The 20,845-nt window shown below is 41.2% G+C and overlaps 1 protein-coding gene across 1 annotated transcript in view; it reads right to left on the reverse strand.

Annotated features, from left to right (window-relative positions):
* LOC149079133 (semaphorin-5A-like) overlaps positions 1–18,424 on the reverse strand; it is a 72,890-nt gene extending 54,466 nt beyond the window's left edge. Inside the window, exon 1 of the mRNA XM_089240014.1 lies at positions 18,181–18,424. The gene's annotated coding sequence lies outside the window, so the exon portion shown is untranslated. The remainder of the gene's footprint in view (positions 1–18,180) is intronic.
* Positions 18,425–20,845: the final 2,421 nt, after the last annotated feature.

The raw sequence follows: 20,845 nt of genomic DNA on the forward strand, positions 1-20,845 counted from the left end.
GACCTTCAATGTCCAAGAGATCTCTCTCAATGAGTGCCACCAGATCCCAATGAGGGAAGTCACGTAGACAATTTTGTTCTGAAGTTCAGAGAAAACGGGAACCCGAAGGGGATTCACAAAAGTTCTCATCGCTTCTTGCATTTTCACGGAATCCAAAAAATGCGATCAATTCCCGCAACAACCCGATTTCTTCCGATTCGTCATAGACCTAAAGACAACCACTAGGCCCTGGGCAGCAACTAAGTACTTGGACTAGGTGCTTAACAATTACACGCCCCTCCCCCCTACTTTTGCTTAAATATGGCGGACGAGTCAGCTTGGCGAGGGGGTCCAATAAAATGGAGGGGACCCTTTCACAAAACAATATTCATTGTATAGCAATGTGAAAACAACGAATTAGTAATTGTTCTCTCATTCAAGCTCACAAGTCTCCTGAAATCTCTCCAAGGACTTCCAAGGGATCCGTAAACCCCCGGACCACTGTTCTAGACTATTGTAGGGATTCGAGGATAAACGATGACAAGGGGAAAATCAGCCGTGTGACAAAAAAGTCAGTAATCAGGAGATATTACTCGAAATCGAACAGGAATGTCATAAAATACAAATCTGAAATTATAATCTCGTTCTAACACGTACCGCCGCAAACTACATGGGCTACGCCACTGGATTTATGGCAAATTCATCGTCGTGCAATTAACCGATGGGAAAATTCACCGCTCGAAAAATTCAACGGAAACAGTCACCAGTGAGGGAGTGACCGAGTGAATGATCGAATGAGTTCGTAAATGAGTCAGCGAATTAGCTAGTGAGTGGCTACATGACTCACTCGCTCACCTATTCACTAACTTGTTTATTCATCCATTTACTTACTCAGTCACCAACTTCCTCACTCAGTCGCTCATTCACTCTTTTCTCACCAACTCCTGAACTCCCTGACTCATTTGTTCAATCACTCATTTGCTTATTTACCCGCTTACCTGCTCTCTAAATCCCCGACTCACTTGATCAATAACTCAGTTACTTATCCACTCAATTGCTCATCTATATTCAGTCACTCACTCATTTGCTCACTCACATTCTTATTCGGCCATTCATTTGCTCAGTCACTAACTCTCTCACTCACTCACCTGCTCAGAAACGAACTCCGACTCACTTGATCAATCACTCACTTGCTCACACACCTGCTCATCAACTCACTCACTATGTCAATGAATCGCTTGTCGGTAAATTTTTCCAGAGGTAAATATATCCATTTCGGTGAATTTTCGGAACACGGCGCCACACCGGGGTTAGACGTCACTTGGACGTGCCACTAGTAAGCCACGGATACTGCGGGGATATTTGAAATTCCAATCACGTTCCAAGGGGGGTGACCAGCGAAAACTTTTTTTTTAACGTGTTAGGAGTTCCATAAAACAGACAAAAGAAATCAAAATTCCGAACTTCAAAAAACATACGCATACATATTCAGTCAATGGCCATTGTCGACACACACACACACAAGCCATGTTATTACACTAAAAACCGGAAGTATCTTCGGGCACCAATTTCGAGAATAGCCATACATAACCCAAGTATGTAGTATGATCGGGGGAAGCAGACAATGGAAGAAACCGTTATTATAATAATGGAGTTTAATATAATTGGCCCTCTTTCTATACGAGCTCGAACTCTCGTCTTCCCCGTAAAAACACAAAAAAGATCTAGTAAAAGAAGCCCTACGTAGGACCCATTAAAGAGAAGGCCCGGATTTTTTTTTTCTTCTCCCTCAAGAAACAATAACCATTTTACGATCTGCTTATAGTTGGCGGCCATTTATTTGGAATAGAAAAAAAGAAAAAACTGCCCATCATTCCGCAGTCGTTGTTACTATTTCTAACATAGTAGTAATAGTAGTCAACAACTTAAACGTGGAAATGGGCGAGTTTTTAAGCTTTTATTGGGTATGGCTGGCACCAGGAAGTCACGGCCGTAATTTAAAGAAAAAGAAATTGGGAGAGAGCCTTTTTTCCAAGGATGTTTCCCTATATTATAATTTTGTATCGAGGGCGAAACCAGTTTCCGCCAAGGGTTGGCTAACATTCGTTCCCCCCCCCCTCCCCGATCACTGACCAAATACATTTTTTTTTTGGATTTGGTCAATAATTCGAATTTGGTTCGAAATTCGTGCATATAAACTGTTTTTTCGCAATTTTTGTAATTATTTTTCTCCTTCACCTCTGATTCAGTGGCCATAGGCAGCCTAGAGGCATTCTTTGGTGGTTTAATCTAGAGCCCCATAGAATATGGGTATAAAGATGCCTTCATTCCGATCCTCACAAGTAGTCGATGGAAGAAAATGCCTTCAAATATTTTCAAAATATTTTGAAAAAAAAAAATCCGTCTTTTCGAAAAAATATGGAAGAAAAATTCCAAAAACATCCAATGTTCGAAAAATCAAATCCAAAAACATCCAAAACTTTCGATGTTCCAAAAAAAAGAAAAAAAAATTCAGGAGATATCAAAGAATTTGCAAGTAGTAAAAAAGGGGAGGGGTGGAGACTTCCAAAATGCCTGTGCTTAGAAATATTCACATCACAATTCTGTCTTAGGCCGGGATTACACTATAAAAGTTCGTTTATAAAACTTGAAAAATGCAACCAATAGGCGGATCAGTTAAGTTCTCTCGAATGTAACAGATGTGTTTATTGGTTACATTTTTCAAGTTTTATAAAATAACTTTCATAAACCTTTTAGAGTGAAATCCCATCCTTAGATTAGTCACTTCTGAAATATAAAATTTCATTTTTTTAAGTTTACAGATTAAATATTGAGTAAAATAAACTTGTAGGTATCGGGGGAACCACGAAAAATATTCAAGTGCAAGGGTCTTCAAACGTCTTAATCCGGCCCTGAGTGAACACCGTACGTGGATAACGTTGTTTAATAAAAGTATTTTTTTTTAAGTTTAAAAAAATTAACAGTTAAAAAATTTTAAAAAATAACAAATATTTAAAATAATATTTCAGATATTTATATTTTTAAATAATTTTAAAAATTTAAAAAGAAAAAAATTAAAATTTTTTAATTAAATTTAAAAGTTATTAAAGTATGTAGTCAATTAAATATTCGTAATGAACAGAACGGCTTATAATTTTGGTCCCGTCAGTGGCCGTTGTTGACAGGTTTTATTGTATAAAATTGTGAAATATGGACAAAAGGCAGTTAAAGTTGCTATATCTCCATCTCAGAAGGAAACGGAGGGATACACGTATGTAGGTACATTATATTAATGAGCAGGGACCATCATATGGTGTTTTTAAGGGTATTTATGGCAAATAATTAAAAAAATTCCGTGAAAAATCACCTTCAAAAAGTAGCCAAAGATGCGGACGAATTCGCTCCGCATCCGCATCGTGTGAATAGCTCCGAATAAATCTATTGTCAAAACTTCTATGTGCGGATGCGGAGCCCGCACTTAGGTTTTGACACATGCGGACGACGTCCGGACCCGCATGAACATTTCCTAGGTGCGGAGATTTTTCGGCTCGTCTGAAAGGCGCAGTATATTCCAATTGTTAAAACTTCTTCCGGACCCGCATCCGCTCCGTGTGAAAGGGCCCTAATGTGTTTGTCAAAAACATCGTTTCAAAACAATGTGTGTTTTTTTTATCGTTTGACAAAAAAACATCGTTTCGCAGCAGTGTTTGCCAGAAGTCACCCTGCAAATATATTTGTCGAAAGCCATCTCACCACAATGTTTATCTGAGAAGTTAACAAAGAGGTCTCCTTCAGCTTTTTTTTTTAGTCGCGAGCACTGCCTGTAACCCCCGTACGAAAGAGGAGCACCCTTACTGTAAGTTTGACATACGAATTCATGAAATCAGGATAGCTTCAATGCAATTCGTACAAGGTGTTTAATTGGAAAGTTGATCAAGTGCTCGCGAGCACGACATCGGACATGAGCACTCTGAATGTTTCAGAGAGCAGCACTGTGGTGCTCGCGAGCAACGGTTGAAGATGCCCGGGTTAACCCATATCGATTCTCTAGCGAACTTGGTAGCGTGGAGAGAGAGAATAATGAGTTGATCCCCCTTTGTCCCCCCAGGCTGTGCTCCCTGTTGGGGTCCATGCAAGGGACTGATGATGGTACGGCAATTCATATCCCATGGAAAATATCCATTTCCCCCTTCCCCCCACAACCATCAATAACGCAAATTATGGTAGAATTAGAGTACTCACGAGAAATATAATTATGACAGAAGGGTAAAAATCACATTAGGTATCAATAAATAATGATAATGTTGCCTCCCAATTTCCAGATTGTCCACGATGACACTTACAGCATGGTGAGGGGGGGGGGGGGGTAAGTAACATAATGGCGGTGTTCGTGGAGCGAAAATGAAAGGGTAAATGGTGTTTCCAAACGTTTAATGGCAACGACTAATCACAAAGCTGTCATCGGTCATCGTACTGCATATATATATATTCCGTCCATCGATTAACTAACCGGTGTCTTTAATTGGGGATCCCCGTTGCAGACCGAATTGCAATACGTTATAAATACGCTTATTTGTGGTCGAAATAGAGGAATGGATAAAACAAATACGCACCTGGATCACACAGTACGTGTGATGCAACCAATATCGTGAGTGAAGAAACCGCCATTTTTGCGCCAGTGGCATTAAGGGGGGGGGGATATTGAACATTATTTGATTAGTCGATGCCTCGAGATGTGCAACCATAATGACAATTCGTCGCAAGTTAATGGAAGTCGCATACAAAGTGAGCATTGAAGTTGCCAATTCACCTACAGTGGCGTAAAAGCTTGCAAACAGTGCAAGCAACCGTGTGTCAGTGGCGAAGGGAACGCTGGAAGGCCTGTGTAAGTGTGGATGATTCCGCGAGAGAAACGTAAAGTCAATGTACCGAAAACTGATGGAATGGCGACTGTCGTGGCAGCAAAATTTAACCCCATCCCCCGTCGTGTACACCAAATTATGTCCGGATATTTTTGATCAAACCGCTTCTCTGGGGGCACCAAGTGCCAATGGCGAAGAGAGCGGCTACTTTGCGCATTGCCCAGATTTCAGACACTGGCCAACCCACATTGCCCAGACTTCAGGCAGTGGCCAACCCACATTGCCCAGACTTCAGGCAGTGGCCAATTTCCACATTGCCCAGATTTCAGACACCTGCCAATTCCCACAGTGCCCAGATTTCAGACACCTACCAATTCCTACATTGCCCAGATTTCAGACACCTGCCAATTCCGACACTGCCCAGACTTCAGGCACTGGCCAATTCCGACATTGCCCAGATTTCAGACACTGGCCAACCCACATTGCCCAGACTTCAGGCAGTGGCCAACCCACATTGCCCAGACTTCAGGCAGTGGCCAATTTCCACATTGCCCAGATTTCAGACACCTGCCAATTCCCATAGTGCCCAGATTTCAGACACCTACCAATTCCCACATTGCCCAGATTTCAGACACCTGCCAATTCCCACATTGCCCAGACTTCGGACACCGGCCACCTCGAGAAGACACTTGACTTCAAGAGATGGGAAGCATCAAATAAAGAAACATTGATTTTCAGACATGGACCCAGAACTTCACGATAATCCGTATGAAAATTTCGTTCAGGGCTTATTAGTGGCCGCATGCTATTCGGCGTTCCACGACAGGAACGCTAAAACCATGCAACCAGACTAAATCCCTAATTGATGAGATCTCTTCCAGCCCGCCTTTGTACCACAGAACGGCCATGTGGTGCGTTTTAAGTGGTTTTAGAATTGTGGGCACTCGAATGGAGTTTTATGTAGAAAATTTTGATTTCTAAATTAATTCTGGGGGTGCTCGGGGCCTATGCAGTGCCGTCTAAACGCATGGGCCCACCCGGGCCTCAAGAGAAGAGGGGCCTCACAAAAATCAGAACCCATTGAAATTTTCGAGAATTTGCCATGTAAGGGCCTCAGAAAAATCACTTGGCCCGGGGACCCATGATGCTCTTAAGACGACCGTGGGCCTATGCTACAAAATCGAACACCCACGGCTCCGAAGCCACAGCCCATATAAGAAGCTCAAACAGTTCAATAAAATTCAGAAACGAGACAGATTTTAGTCATCACGAAATTATCTTGAACTGGTACAATTTCAAAAATTGAACTATTTCTTCACAACAAAAAAATGCAATTAAAATCAAGCCGAGAGAGGGCGCTATTTTTGACCAATATTTTCCAAGGCGAAGGGAAAGCACAAACATAATCAAATCGGTGTCCGGGTCGTCTCGATCTCTTCACAGACCAGTAGTAGTAGTAATGATAATAATGATGAAACTAGTAATATTTCCCAGGGTGTATATGTGGAAACGACTAGAGGCGAGCAATAGTCAAGGTCAATCCATCAAGACATATAGGAACGGAGTAAAATACACGTATATGATGCCTTATAACCTGCTCACACACACGGCAACACACAACCATTTTCTTTTTTTCTTATTGTTCCTTCATTATTATTATTATTATTGAGAAAAATCCAAGGACCGGTCCTCTTCTTCGAGGATAAGGCGTTACTGGTTTTTCCCTTTCCCAAAGCGTTTTACAACTATTATTTCGAAAAATAATGGTTAGAGACATTCATTTAGCCAAGATGGCGAGATGCAATCCTTCTCATTAGGAGAGCGAGTGGTATCGCCCGAAACAACATCAGACGTCGAGAGATTATGCAAATAACCCTCGGTTAGGATTCGAATATCACGCTGCAGGCTATCAGGGTTCGGGGAGGCTTTCGGGGCAACCTCGGCTTAGGAATATCGCGTACCCGGTTTCATTGAAAATGTTTTTTTTTGTTGTTGCAACACTAATTGTGCACACAGATGGGATTTGTTTCCCAAAATGGGTGATGTCGTGAGACATCAGACCCCATAACTAAGCTACGACGAACATACACGAAAAGCCGCCGCCACCACATGAAGTTGTAATATAGGCATCCTATGGGCTGACCAGAAAACACTGGGAACTTTTTTTTAAGAGCGAAGTGGAAGCTGGGCCATTTTCTTCTGCCAAGGTCTCCAAATCTGAACAACATATCTACAACAAAAAATTTAGCCCACTTTAATTAAGAAGCCCATATTTATGGCTGCCATACCGAGAGCCTCATCGAGTAGCGTCAAAACTCGCAGCACGGAGCACCACGCAAGCCCAACGGGCTCACCCGAGCCAACCAGTGAGAAACGGCAAACGAAAAGAAGTGGCCTAGCACCTGGGCTGGCTATGCGGGACCAACGAGCTCACTCGAGCCAACCAGCTAGAAACAGCGAGCAAAATGAAGTGGCCGTTCAGACAGCGCTGACGCAGACTTGACTTTAGACTGAAAATGAACTTGATAAACGTCGAAGACGCACTAAGTCAACCGCACCCCCGAGGTGGGAAATTGTCGCGAGGCGGAATGGCCTGTATATATGGAAGCCGCGCCCGACAGGTGCACATGTCGCGTTTGCGGTCACGAAATTACTTCTTTCAAGTGTTGTAAATAAATTATTGCAAATAAAGCTACCTGGTGAATTCTGGGTGTGTTTCTGAGGGCTTCTTTGGCCGCCGCTCGGGTTTGTGGGTTCCTCCTCCTGGGTTTCCTTGAGGGGCGGCAACAACCTAAAGACCAGGCTCCGCGCTTGCAGCTAGGACTAAGACAGAGGGTCGGAGTGCCGGGAGGGGGGCGCTTGCTGGTGGTTTCCTCAGAGGGCGCTCTGGACCGGCAGCCCTGCATTGCACTTAGAAACATGAAATATTTTTTTGGTCCTCCCAAGCACGACCCAACCCACACAGGTAAATGGCTTATATCCAAGAAGGGACAGAGCCCGGGTCGTGCCTGGTCTGACAGGACTTGGAGCAATCTAATCTTGAGAGAAGAAAATTATAGGGGGGAGGGGGAATCATCGACAGTGAAGTGGGCTGCAATTTTACGTTTGTCCCAACTGACAAAATTGACCATGACTCTCCTAATTATGATCCTGACCATGGCCCCTCACAAGAGTTGGGATGACAGGCTCCAGCCCGGTGGACCTAGGACGATTGTAATTTTTTGTTTGCTCACACTACAAATTCATTATGGGGAAGGGCGCCAAAGATACTAGCCGTTTTTGCAGGATGTCGGGAGGCCATGGCCCTGCCCTGTTTTAAAGTCAAAATCGGGCCTGGCTGGGAAAACGGTCTCAAACTTAACACAACTCCAAACGTTGTATATGAGCATGCGTATAAAAATCTTCAATTTAAGGGATTGATTTAATACTGTTTTTTGAAGGAGCCCTAAAAACCGAATGCAATTCCGACCCGATATGGACTTACACAGCTTTTGGGAGGCTCTTCTACGCATAAGCGGATACAGATCCTCTCCGAATGGGGGTGTGTGTGACCGAAAGTATGCATAGTCAACGGAGGGAGAGAATGCCTAGCCTACCTTCGGTTCATGCCAATAATAAATTTTTTCCAAAAACGGAAGGGGACGTTTGTACGAACCTAGAAATGCTTGAGATATTGGAGTAAACCTAGAAATGCTCAGGACATTCGAATATACCTAGAAATGCGTGGGATTAACGAGTAAACCTAGGAATGCTTAAGACGTTCGTACCTATAAGTGCTCAACGTGTTCGTGTAAACATAGAAATGCGTCGGATATTTACGTAAACCCCATAGATGCTCAACCTGTGGCCTTCGGACTCATCTGATATGGCCCGTGACCTCAAACCTAATTTTGTGAAAAATTAACTGAGCGGCACATTTACAGGTAAGTGCAGTTCTACAGACCTTATAAGTGGCCCGCAGCACAATTCCGGATCACTTAAGGGACAGCCTATGCTTCTAATCCACGTATGTTTCTATGAGGTGTGGGAAGCGGGGGGGGGGGGAGGTGTCACCGAAACACTCAATGGCAAATAAAAATTCACAAACCACGATTTAAAGAAACGAGCCCAAAACCTATAGAAAGAATAGCATAAGGCGCCGAAGCGTACCAGAAAAGAAAAGACGGCCGCCAGGGTTAACCCTTATAAATATTTATTCGCTCGCCATATAATGAAATTAAGGAGGAGGCGCGAGAGAAAGACGGAAGAGATACTATACTGCATAAGAATAAATTCAATGGGGGGAATGTTATTTATTCACCGCAAAGAGCGACGCGATAACGTTACGGGGGTATTCGAGCGGAATTTACGATGAAGGATGTTCTGGAATAATGCATGAGCCCCCCTCCCCCCCAAAAAAAAAAGAAGAAAACCGACACCTCTGCGCCTCCTTGTGGCGCGCATGGGAAGTTTTGTTGACAATGGCTGTTGCACTAACACGATCCGCACCAATGCATTCACGTCATGGTGACCACGCGTGCCCCCCGCCCCCCATTGTGGAGAAAAACAAATACAGTACATGGTATGTATTCGATGAGCATCCGCAATGGGAATGACAATTACGGAATACAGCATTCTAGCCAGTGACGGACTAATCAATCAATCAACACCACACGCGACTGGGGGAAACTAATCGAAGATAATTATATTTAATGGCAATAAATAATCAATTATGTCCTTCAATAATGTCTTTTCCGTGACAATTGGTTGTTGACGGATTACGACGGATTCCTGTCATTTATTCGTGTAAAGATGGCTATCTTGATCGTAATGGAAGCATCACTCACTGAGACGGAACTTGGACCGCTGTTGACAGACTACTCAACCAGTTACTCAACCTTTCCGACTATTGCCGTGTTTTAGAGAAGTGGTTCTCCCAATTTTTTTTTTTTTTTTTCAAGAATCTCATCGAAATGCGTAGGACTGTGCGCAAGTATATTTGACTGAAGTTTGTCAGGGGTGCCTGACAAAGAGGTGATTCTTTTACTTGTTGCACCGCCCTGGGGAGCCGCGAAAAAGCGTTGATAAAGGAAAGGGGCGCCGCGGGTGGAAAACGTTTTGAGAGTCCCTGGCGTAGGATATTCTTAGAAATGCGTTGAAATGTGTAGGGCACTTTTACGGCGAGTTACGGATGCATGAAATGACCATTTCAATCCCTGAATGCAATTCCTACAAGGTTTAATAGGAATGTTGATTAATACGTGCTCGCGAGCACGAAATTGGACACGAGCATAGAGAAGTCTGGGTACTTCAGGGACGTTCTTAACCATGGTGCTCGCGAACAACGGGTTAAAGATGCCTGGTGTAGGGTATCCCTGTAAACCGAGAAATATTTAGGATATTTGTGTAAACCTATATAGAAATGCGCAGGATATTCGCATGAGCATAGAAATGCAGGGAATATTCCGTGTGAACCTAGAAATGCCAAGAATATTTATGTAAACCCAGAAAGGCGTAGGATACTTGTGTGTGTGAACCTAGAAATGCGTGGATATTTGTGAGAACTTGGAGATGCATAGGATATTCGCGTGAACCTAGAAATGCGCAGAATATTTCGTGTGAGCAGAGAAATGCGTATTTATATTTGTTTAACCAGGGCGTCCCGTCGGCGAGGCGAATAAAAAATTGACACTGGAGTGTCATTTTTTAATTTTTTTCATGTATGATAACTGAATTGAAGCCTGAGGACTTGCATTCCCATAGTAGGATACGGCGGGGGAGCGGATCGGTGAACCCCCCTTCAGTGTAAAAAATTGTGTTATGGGTGGAGGAGGACATTTACCCCCTCCCCACCCACTCGAGGAGCCAGTATCCGTTTATGCTAAGGGCAGCGCAAAATCATCGGAAATTATTTCAGCGTGTCTGCCAGCATGGAAACAGTCCTTCAGAGGCGTGTATGCAAATATGTAAGCTGTTACTTCCAGCTAAATAGTATGTGAATCAGAGCCGGAACTGGAGGGGGCGCAACTGCCCCGGGTGGGAAAATTTAGGGGGGGGGGCGGCAATTTTAGGTGGGAACAAAGAACACCGTTATAAAATTATCGAATTTTAAATTTGTGAGGGCGGCAAAATAATGTTTCTCCCCGGGCAGCAAAAATCCTAGTTACGACCCTACCCAGAACATCATATCTTCTGAGGGCCCATGCTATTGAAACAGACCTGCATAGAGTTCCCCCACCCCCCAAGAGGGAACCTCATCTGACTCAAAGCTCAAGAGCCCAGTTGTGGCATCAGTCACGGCATTGTGGCAACGCACACTCCACAAACGTTGCGATTTAATCTAAAAAAATGGCGACATGACCGCCCGAAAAAATTGCTACTTCAGGGAGTCCCCCACCGAGGAGTTAGCGCACCACCCTCTCGATGAGTATAAAAAACAAGCCTGCCTTTCGGAATCGGCAATAAATTGTAGGTCCCTAATTAGCAATCATGTGCAGAAAATGACCGTGGTGCGACAAAAAATGGCGTCTGAAAGGAAATTCCAGAGACACTGCGGCACGTGCAAAATCACAAGCGCACACATTTTAAAAACTTAATCAACCACATAGGCCTATCGTGTAAGGCCGGGGCACACATTCTCTCAGACCAAGCGTGAGAAAATGAAAATACCGACATCATTTTCCTCAGAAATTAATAACACAAAAGGCCATTTTGTGTGTGTCTCTTCTCACAATTCAATGGATAGGCTGCTCCTTCATTAATGCCTATTCGGTAGAAATCGAGGCATCCAAGTTGAAATAATAACGATGATAATAATTATCGTGGCGCGTACAATCGTTAACTACCTTTAATGCACCTCCGAAATAACGATCTCCCCCCCCCCGCCATTACCCACCCGTAATAGGCCTAGTCTCCGAAAGCCACCGTCATTTCTGTTATTAATGAAGGGCCCCGTGAGAACCCAACTTAGAGGTGGTGGAGGGGATAACTGACTAGCTAGGCATATTAGGCCTATATATCAGGGAGAGAGGGGATGGAAAAAAAATTGGTTTCTGAAAGAAAATGAAAAGACATATGTACTAAGGCGTGTCTAGGCAGTGCAATAAATCTTACATAGGCCGTCGCGGGATAGGTGCGTGATATCAAAAAACGGCCGTTCTCATAATTTTCTTTTGTCCTTGATATCACCGCCATATTGTAGAAACAACCCTATCGCAATGTGGGGGCCCCTCTCTCTATTTTTCTGACGTTAAGCAAGAACCGCCTAAAAGGCGCCTCTATATGTAATAATCTATTACCTTACGAGACTTCCACAAGTTTCAAGAGAGTTGCCAATTTTCCACGAATTTATGATCTGTATGCGTTCACGTGTATGATAAGTTTTTTGTGATGGCTATCCAGAAAGATTTACATTCACTAGTCCGATTTTAATTTGCCCCGCTTCCCAGCAGCCAATGGCACGGCTTTGTCTATAGGCCGATTGTTTCTCTGGTTGAAGTGTTTCCAGACTGCGGCCGATTCGAACTACGGGAAGTTTGTGGAGGGTTAGGGCGTCTTGTGAATTTTCTCATTGAATATGAATTTTCATTAATATCCCGAAATTATTTTTTCATTACTTCAGCGTTTCGAATGCAGAGAAATTTCGCACATTGATAAAGCCTGAGGCCGCCAGATGCCATCGTTACTTCAGCCTAGACCACGGGTCTTCAACCTTTCGGACATTGCGGGACAAAAAAAAAAATTCCATGAGGCCTGAGGGCCAACAAATATCTAGATTCACACAGATGCGTCTTGAAGGGTAGGCCAACTGGGTGACATTTATTATTGGAGGATTTTAATTCATTCTCAGATTATTTTTCCATCAAAAATAAATTTCTCGTAAACTGATTTTTAGATTGAATATTAATTCTGATTTTCATTCATTTTGAAATTTTATTTTCGTTGAATAAGAATTTCATTAATTCTGAAATTATTTTTTTCATTGAATTGTCATTAATTCTGAAATTATTTTTTCATTGAATTTTCATTAATTCTGAAATTTTATTTTCGTTGAATTTTCATTAATCCTGAAATTATTTTATTTTCGTTGAATTTTCATTAATTCTGAAATAATTTTTTCATTGAATTTCCATTAATTCTGAAATTAATTGTTCATTGAATTTCCATTAATTCTGAAATTATTTCTTCATTGAATTTCCATTAATTCTGAAATTATATTTTCACTGAATATGAAATTCTGAAGTCATTTTTTTTTTCATTGAATATGAATTTTTATTTCTTTTGAAACTACTTTTTCATTGAATAGAAATTTTCATTAATTTGGAAAATATTTCTTTCAGTAATAATTTCCCTTAATTATGAATTTTCACGAATTGCGAAATTCCAATCCAATCTCAATTTGATTTCCGTACATGAAAAAACTAGAGACCTTATGATTGTAGATACAAATAGGAGCACTAAACAGTATAAAATAAATTTCACATGTACAGGAGAACCCCGGTGAAAAGGGGGGCATATGGGGGGAATGCGCGGACGAGCTCCGATAAGGAGGGTTCGCAAAACAACCAGGAAAATGAAAAATAGTCGGGGGAAGAAAAACACGTCCACGTCGCTTACTGTGATCGTTTCGGGGTTTCTGATTACTAGCCGAATGATAGCTATATCCGGAAAAGTCCCGTTTGCAAGTACGGTGACCACACATCCCATTTAGTTGAACGCGTAAATGGATACTGGTTGCAAAATGTTCAATCTTTACATTTTTTTTAAATTCAAAACAATGGTCTTCTTTGAGGGTCACCTTTTTTCTTCCTTTAAAAACTAAAATCCAGCATTTTTTTTATTCGGCTATTGTGATGTACAGTGTCTCTAATGTGCAGTGAAACCTGTCTAAAGGCCGAAACACACTACACTGACGTGACGCGATTATCATGTCTCGTCAGAGACATTGTGAATTCTGATTCGTTGAAATTCTGTGACGTTGAAATTACCTGACGTGAAATTCCCGCGTCACAGAATTTCCACGAATCAGAATTTACGACGTCTCTGACACGACGTGAAAACACATCACGTCAGTGCAGTATGTTTCAGCCTTAAGACGGACACTGTATGAGACGGAAATCTTTTATACAGGTTTCACTGTATATCACGAAGTGCGATATTTTTTTAATATACATTTCATTCAAGAGAAAATGAATTTCCTTTGACATTTTCCTATGACATTTCCCCTAGAGAAAATGTCTCTCGGGGAAAAAGAAATTTGAATCTGGTCAACTGAAAGAAACTGATCAAAAACTGAAGGAAGGGGGTTTTTTCCCCCGTCATACACTTGCCTTCCCTAGGGCAATTGCAAGAGCAGCTCCACGCGTACCTGGACCACAGCGAATATAATACGTCCTGATTATTTCATGTTCAATGGCATTTAGCACGGAAATGTTTGTCATCAAGGGTAGGGGCGGAGTCATCCGATGTGGCCTGCGACAAACCACTGAAGAGGCTGACGAAAGATTGCCAAGTCACGTAAGTGGTCCAAGGCACATTTCCAGATTACTTCAATAACTCATTTCCAGAACATTTAAGAGACTCCTGAAGCGTTTTTCGTCGAGGGGGGGGGGGGACAAAGTCCCCCGAAATGTAAGAAAATGCTTAAAAAGGGGGAAAGATGGCCAAATCTATTGTTATATCACTTTGGTCACCCCCCCCCCCAAAATGCAAGTAGTCCTCCTCCAAACGAAATTTCTGGCTACGGGCCTGCGAAGTGCATATTTCCAGATTTTATCACTTAAGTTACCAGCAGCATATTTCCAAGCCGATGAAGTGGTGCAGCCCACAGTAGGCATAGGGCAGTGGTTCTCAACCTTTGGAAACCCGCGGGCCGGTCGATTTCTTTTTGTGAGTGGAAGGCCCGGTCACTCACAAGACTAATGGGAAACGAATGGGTAAAAAATGAAACGGTGAATCACTTACTGCCCGCTTTAACTTATATCAGGGCCCAGCGGTTGAGAAGCACTGGCGTAGAGGACGGTTACCTATATCTGTATCCGCACCCTCCAAAAGGTTGAGTGAGCACCCTTGGCGTACAGGCGTTTTCGCCCCAAGTCCCGAAACAATTATCGCTGGTTATAATAATGAGAGCCCCCCAACAACCGACTAACTAGCAATATATGCGAACCCATCACAACCCATGGCTGAAATTTTCCCACACGGATGATGAGGACGCAACAGAAGAAAGAAGAAAAGTCTCGAAACACACGATTTCGAGGCTCGGTCTGGCCTGGCCTGTGGTAAATTGGCGCTGTGGGACGTTTCAACCATTAAAAGATAGCATTTGGCGCTGGCACAAATTGCCTCTGCGTGGGAGCTCGTTATAATACTCGCAAGCGGATATTGAAATGTATCTTTCTGAGATCGTATCTGGTACATTTTTATCGACGAGCAGCCCCCCCCCCCGTCCACCGCAGCCTCCCGAGACCCTTGGGGGGAGGAAATATGATGGCCGAAATGTGTGTTCTGAAATGGTGCATTCAATGTTGAGGTTCAGGTTATCGCGGGGGAGGAATAACCACGCGGAATAAATAATTATTCGATGAGCATCAATATGTTGTACGAGTACAAACGTTTTCCTTCCCTCCAACCTAAAATGGGGGCCCCCCAAGAATCTTTGAAGGGTTTATAAATCAGGATATTTTTACGGACCCGCTTCCTGGTAAATTTACACAGTAAAAAAATATGGCCCTCAAGCTTGCCGTTCTGTCCTCCCCAGTGACACTGTCAAGAACAGAGCCGGGGTCAACAGTGGCGTAAGCAATATTTTCTCTGGTGGAGTCTGTTTTTTTCACTGCCGAGATGGGGGATCGGTTCGTTTCTTACCATAATAAACTATAATCTCGGCTGGGAGGGGGGTGAACCCTTAACCCCCCTCCCCCCTGCACACGCCAGTGTGGAGGAATTCATCTTTGCCCCAGGGTCGTCTTAATGAAAGGACTCACCTGGTCCATTACCTCCTAGTTACTTCTGCATCTAGGAGGTAATGCCTGGGCACGGCCTGCCTGATTTGCAAAAAAGCTCATCCCATGCAATGTCGAGTCCCCAGCTGAAATTGTTACATTGTTGTAACGTTCTGGACATAGTTTGGTGCAACCCCCCCCCCCCTACCATGATAATCTCGATACGATCTGCACGGTACAATGGCGCTGTAATTTACGTACATTCGATGGTCTTCAAATTTCATAATTATGTGCTGGAAGAGCAAGTAAATTTCTGTCCCCGGGTCATCTCAAAAGCACCATAGCAACCCTCCCCCTTTCCCTCTCCTACGGTAGGGCAACACACCGGGAACCAACCAGGGCCATTAAAACCTCATTATTACTAAACCCCAAAGCCACGCCTGGTTGTGGCCGAATGTTAAGACGATGCTACCGGGAGCCCATTACCGTTATCGCTATGCAAGGTTATCGTGAAGGGACCCCCCCCCCTTCCTTATGCATCAAATGACCCTACGAGTAATGGGTCACTTTTTGTTGTCCACAGACAAGAAATCACGGGACCCCTTTGCAAAATGATATTCAATACGAAATAATGAAAAACGTCAATTGTTCTAATATCCCAGCTCATAGATCCCCCTGAAACCTCCCCAAGTGGTCTGTGAACCTCTGGTTGAGAACCCTCTGCTCCAAGTCGTGACGGGCGTCTTTTTTTTTTCGGAACCCCTTATTAAATGTGTGTGCTGGGATCGAAATTATTTTTTACGTTGTTCATTCAGTAAAAAGAAGTCCAGGAAAAGTCTTGGGAAACCTGCAACGATCCCCGCTTCAGTGGCGGAGAAAAATGGGTCTGGGATTGAAATAAATTTTTGCGTAATAAACTCAATAAAAAAGTGGCCCAGGAGAAGCCTAGGGGCCCCCAACGATCCCAATCGAAATAATCGTGAATCTGGGATCAAATTATTTTTTTTACGTTGTAAATTCTATAGGGAGCAGTCTAGGGAAAGTCTCGAGGCCCTATAAGGATCCCTGCTCCAATCCAGGGGCAGATCTATGGATGGGGGTGATCATAACCCCCCCCCCCCCACAAGCGAAATGTGATAATTCATGAAATTTTCGGAACTCCTATATAATATATCGCAACAACAAATTCAGGAAAACTTCGACTAAAAAACGAGTAAACCCGTGACATTTCTCAAAAAAGTCAAACGGACTGACATGGAAATTACGGGACAAAATGTGGGATGTATGGTCACCTAATACTGATTGTTTTGTTGGGTTTGCTTCCCCCCCCCCCCCTTTACTTTATGGGGTATCTTTGGTATGCCCCTTGATCAGATTTTTTACACGCCCCACTCGTGAATTTACAGTAAAACAAAAATATGATAAGAATCATCACGAGGCCCTACGGGCAGGAGCTCTGCCAGCCCACCCTTGAGAAGGCCATGGGCTGGGATCACAATTTTAAGTTATAAATTCAATAGGAAGACGCCCATGGGGTGTCTTCCCAGTAGTGTGTCTTCTATGAGGCCCTTTGGAAGGGTTGTTATTAATATGCAAAACAAGTGTACATTTTTGTGGGGGGGGGGGGCCTCCATTTGGCTCGGGCCCGGTTGTCCAGCCTAATTACGGGCCTGTCTTGGGGCTCTTTAATGTCCTCGCTCCAACGAGGTAAGGATCGAATAATTTTTTAACAAAAAAAATTCAGTAGGAAGAGATGCCCAAAAAGTATTGAGACCCTCCAACAATCCCCATTCCAGTGGGAAAGAGCCATGGGTCTGGGAGCCTTAATTGTTTTTACACGTATTAAATTCAATAGGAAGAATCCAGGGAAAAGCATTGCAGCCATAAAATTCAACAAGAAGCGGCTTAGAAAAAAACTTAGAGGGTCCATCGATCCCCGCTCCAGTCTGGCAGGGCCATAGATCTGGGATGGTGGGCTGGGATCAATTTTATTTTTTTTAATTTCATTCAATAGGAAGTGGCCTAGGAGAAAAAAATATTGAGGCTCTATAACGATCCCTGCTCCAGTCGGATTGGACCATGGATCTGGAATGGTGGGCTTCGAAAAATAATTTTTTTACATTATAAATTCAATATGACGAGGGTGTAACATATCTCTTAAGGGGCCTCTGACGATCTCCGCTTCGGTGTGGTAGGACCATGGGTCTGGGATTGACGACTTGGTTCTCGAATATTCCGTATTATTAGCAAGGTGACCATCTGTAACATGCTTCGAAACGTTAATTCTTATGCATTATTCTAAGCAACACCATGGTGGTCATCATGTGCAACATGTCAGACCCCATAATGATCCGATTCTAGAACATGTGCACCAAAAAACAAAGTTTGTAAACAAGTCAAAAGAGCCAAGGACTCACCTCGAATACGCCAAATAGCTCTTCTCCAACATCATCATCAGGTGAATCGTATATGCAAATCCATAGCGTTTGATAGTTTTAAATTTCACTTTCCGGATGCCATAATGTCACACACACACACACTTGAGGAAAAAAGATGTCACAAGCCCGCAGGGCCGTAAAATACGCGATCCCGATAATATTGCGGCCCGCTAAATTTAGGACGGATTGATAACCTTTCCGTGCGAGCGACACCTTGCTTTATGAGACGCTAAAGAAATCAAACGACTTTCTTCTCTGTTAGTTTTTTTTTCTTGGACCCTTAAAAGTTTTGGTGACGTTTTCGCTGTTTTGGCGAGATGTTAACAGGTGTTTGGCGGCGGGTGAAAATCATCGCTGGAGAAAGTTTACGCTGTTACGATTGTAAATGGCACGGGCGCGACCCAAAATTCAGCAGCCTTATCAACTAACTCTTCGCGACCCTCCGATCTATTTTTAATAACAAAATGTTAAAATAATGGCGTCTTAACAGGGGGGTCAGCAGGGGTCTGTGGGTCTGAGCTCGAAGCCTCTAATCAAACGGGGGGGGGGGGCAAATTTTCAAAAGCTTTTGCTATTCTGACAAGTTATCTCTTTTATAAAAATGCTGGATTTTCGTTAATTCTGGAATTATTTTTTTCATTTTAATTCTCAATTATTTTTTTTTATTGATTTTAGAATAATTTTTCATTAATTATGTAATTGTACTTCATTGGTTCTGGAATCATTTTCAAATCTATTTTTGTTCATTAATTTTAGAATTATTTTTCATTTATGTTAGAATTATTTTTCATTTATGTTAGAATTATTTTTCATTTATGTTAGAATTATTTTTCATTTATGTTAGAATTATTTTATATTATTTCTCTGGAACCATTTTATATGAATTTTGGAAATGTTTTTCATAAATTTAGAATTATTTTTAAGAAATTTTTTATAATTATTTCCATTAAACTGTGTTCCTTATTATTCATTATAAATTTGCAATCATCCAGTATGGGTCTCTAGACCCCTTGGCTGATTTTTGGTTTCATCTTGTGTTCATGTAAAAAATTAAAACAATAACAATAATTTTATAATTTTCATTAATTTTATAATTATTTTCCATTAATTTTAGAATTATTCTTCATTATTTTTTATTGATTTTAGAATTATTTTTTACTATTTCCGGAATCATTTTATACTAATTTTGGAAATGTTTTTCATTAATTTTAGAATTATTCTTCATTAATTTTAGAATTATTCTTCATTAATTTTAGAATTATTCTTCATTATTTTTTATTAATTTTAGAATTATTTTTCATTAGTTTTAGAATTATTCTTCATTAATTTCAAAATTATTCTTCACTATTTTTTATTAATTTTAGAATTATTTTTCATTAGTTTTAGAATTATTCTTCATTAATTTCAGAATTATTCTTCATTATTTTTTATTAATTTTAGAATTATTTTTCATTAGTTTTAGAATTATTCTTCATTAATTTCAGAATTATTCTTCACTATTTTTTATTAATTTTAGAATTATTTTTTACCATTTCCGGAATCATTTTATATTGATTTTGGAATGTTTTTCATTAATTTTGGAATGTTTTTCATTAATTTTAGAATTATTCTTCATTAATTTTCCAATTATTCTTCATTAATTTTCGAATTATTCTTCATTAATTTTAGAATTATTTTTTATTATTTCTGGAACCATTTTATATGAATTTTGGAAACGTTTTTCACACACACATAAATTTAGAATTGTTTTTCATTAATTTTAGAATTATTCTTCATTAATTTCAGAATTATTCTTCATTATTTTTTATTAATTTTAGAATTATTTTTTACCATTTCCGGAATCATTTTATATTGATTTTGGAATGTTTTTCATTAATTTTAGAATTATTTTTTATTATTTCTGGAACGATTTTCTATTAATTTTGGAAATGTTTTTGAAAAGTTGAAAAAAATCAATTGTTGGTTCCACGGTTGTTTGAAAGACTGAAGTCTACATTCATGTTGTTGCGACTGACTATTGCTCGGAAAAACTAATTGTTTGGTTCACGTTCGTTTAAAAAAAATGTTACTTTTGGCTTCACGATTATTCCAAATGCTCATTGTTGGCTTCATAATTGTTCGTTGGCTACACGATTGTTGGTAAAAAAAATCGTTTTTGTTCAGATAGGATAAAGTTCATTTTGGCTTCGCACATTGTTTGAACATATTACTTACATGAAATCACATTGTCTGGAAATGTTAATAATGAAACCACATTGTTTTTTTTTGTGGAAAAGATATTTATCGATTCATGATCGTTTAAAAGACTCGTTGTCGTTTTCACTATTGTTAGAAAGTCTTTCTCCCGATATTTCATGGTTGTTTATGAAAAAAAAGTCATTCTTGGGTTTTCACGGTTGTTTAGAAAAGTTACTTTCGGCTTCACTGTTGTTAACGAATTGTTCCTAAGAGTTCTTTTTAGCTTTAACACCATTTAAAAAAGTTATTTTTTAGCTTCACTATTGTTTGTAAGAGTTATTGCTGGCATAAATATTATGGGTTTTACTACTATTTCCACGACTGAAAGTCGGCTTTAAGAAGTGTGAAGTATACTCATCATTTTAAATGAGAGCCATTAAGCCCTACCTTGTACGGGGTGTCCCAT

This window comes from Pholcus phalangioides, unplaced genomic scaffold (genome assembly GCF_987345545.1).
Source record: "Pholcus phalangioides strain wild (caught in Gottingen) unplaced genomic scaffold, Ppha-v1.0 ptg000012l_1, whole genome shotgun sequence".
Taxonomy (NCBI): domain Eukaryota; kingdom Metazoa; phylum Arthropoda; class Arachnida; order Araneae; family Pholcidae; genus Pholcus; species Pholcus phalangioides.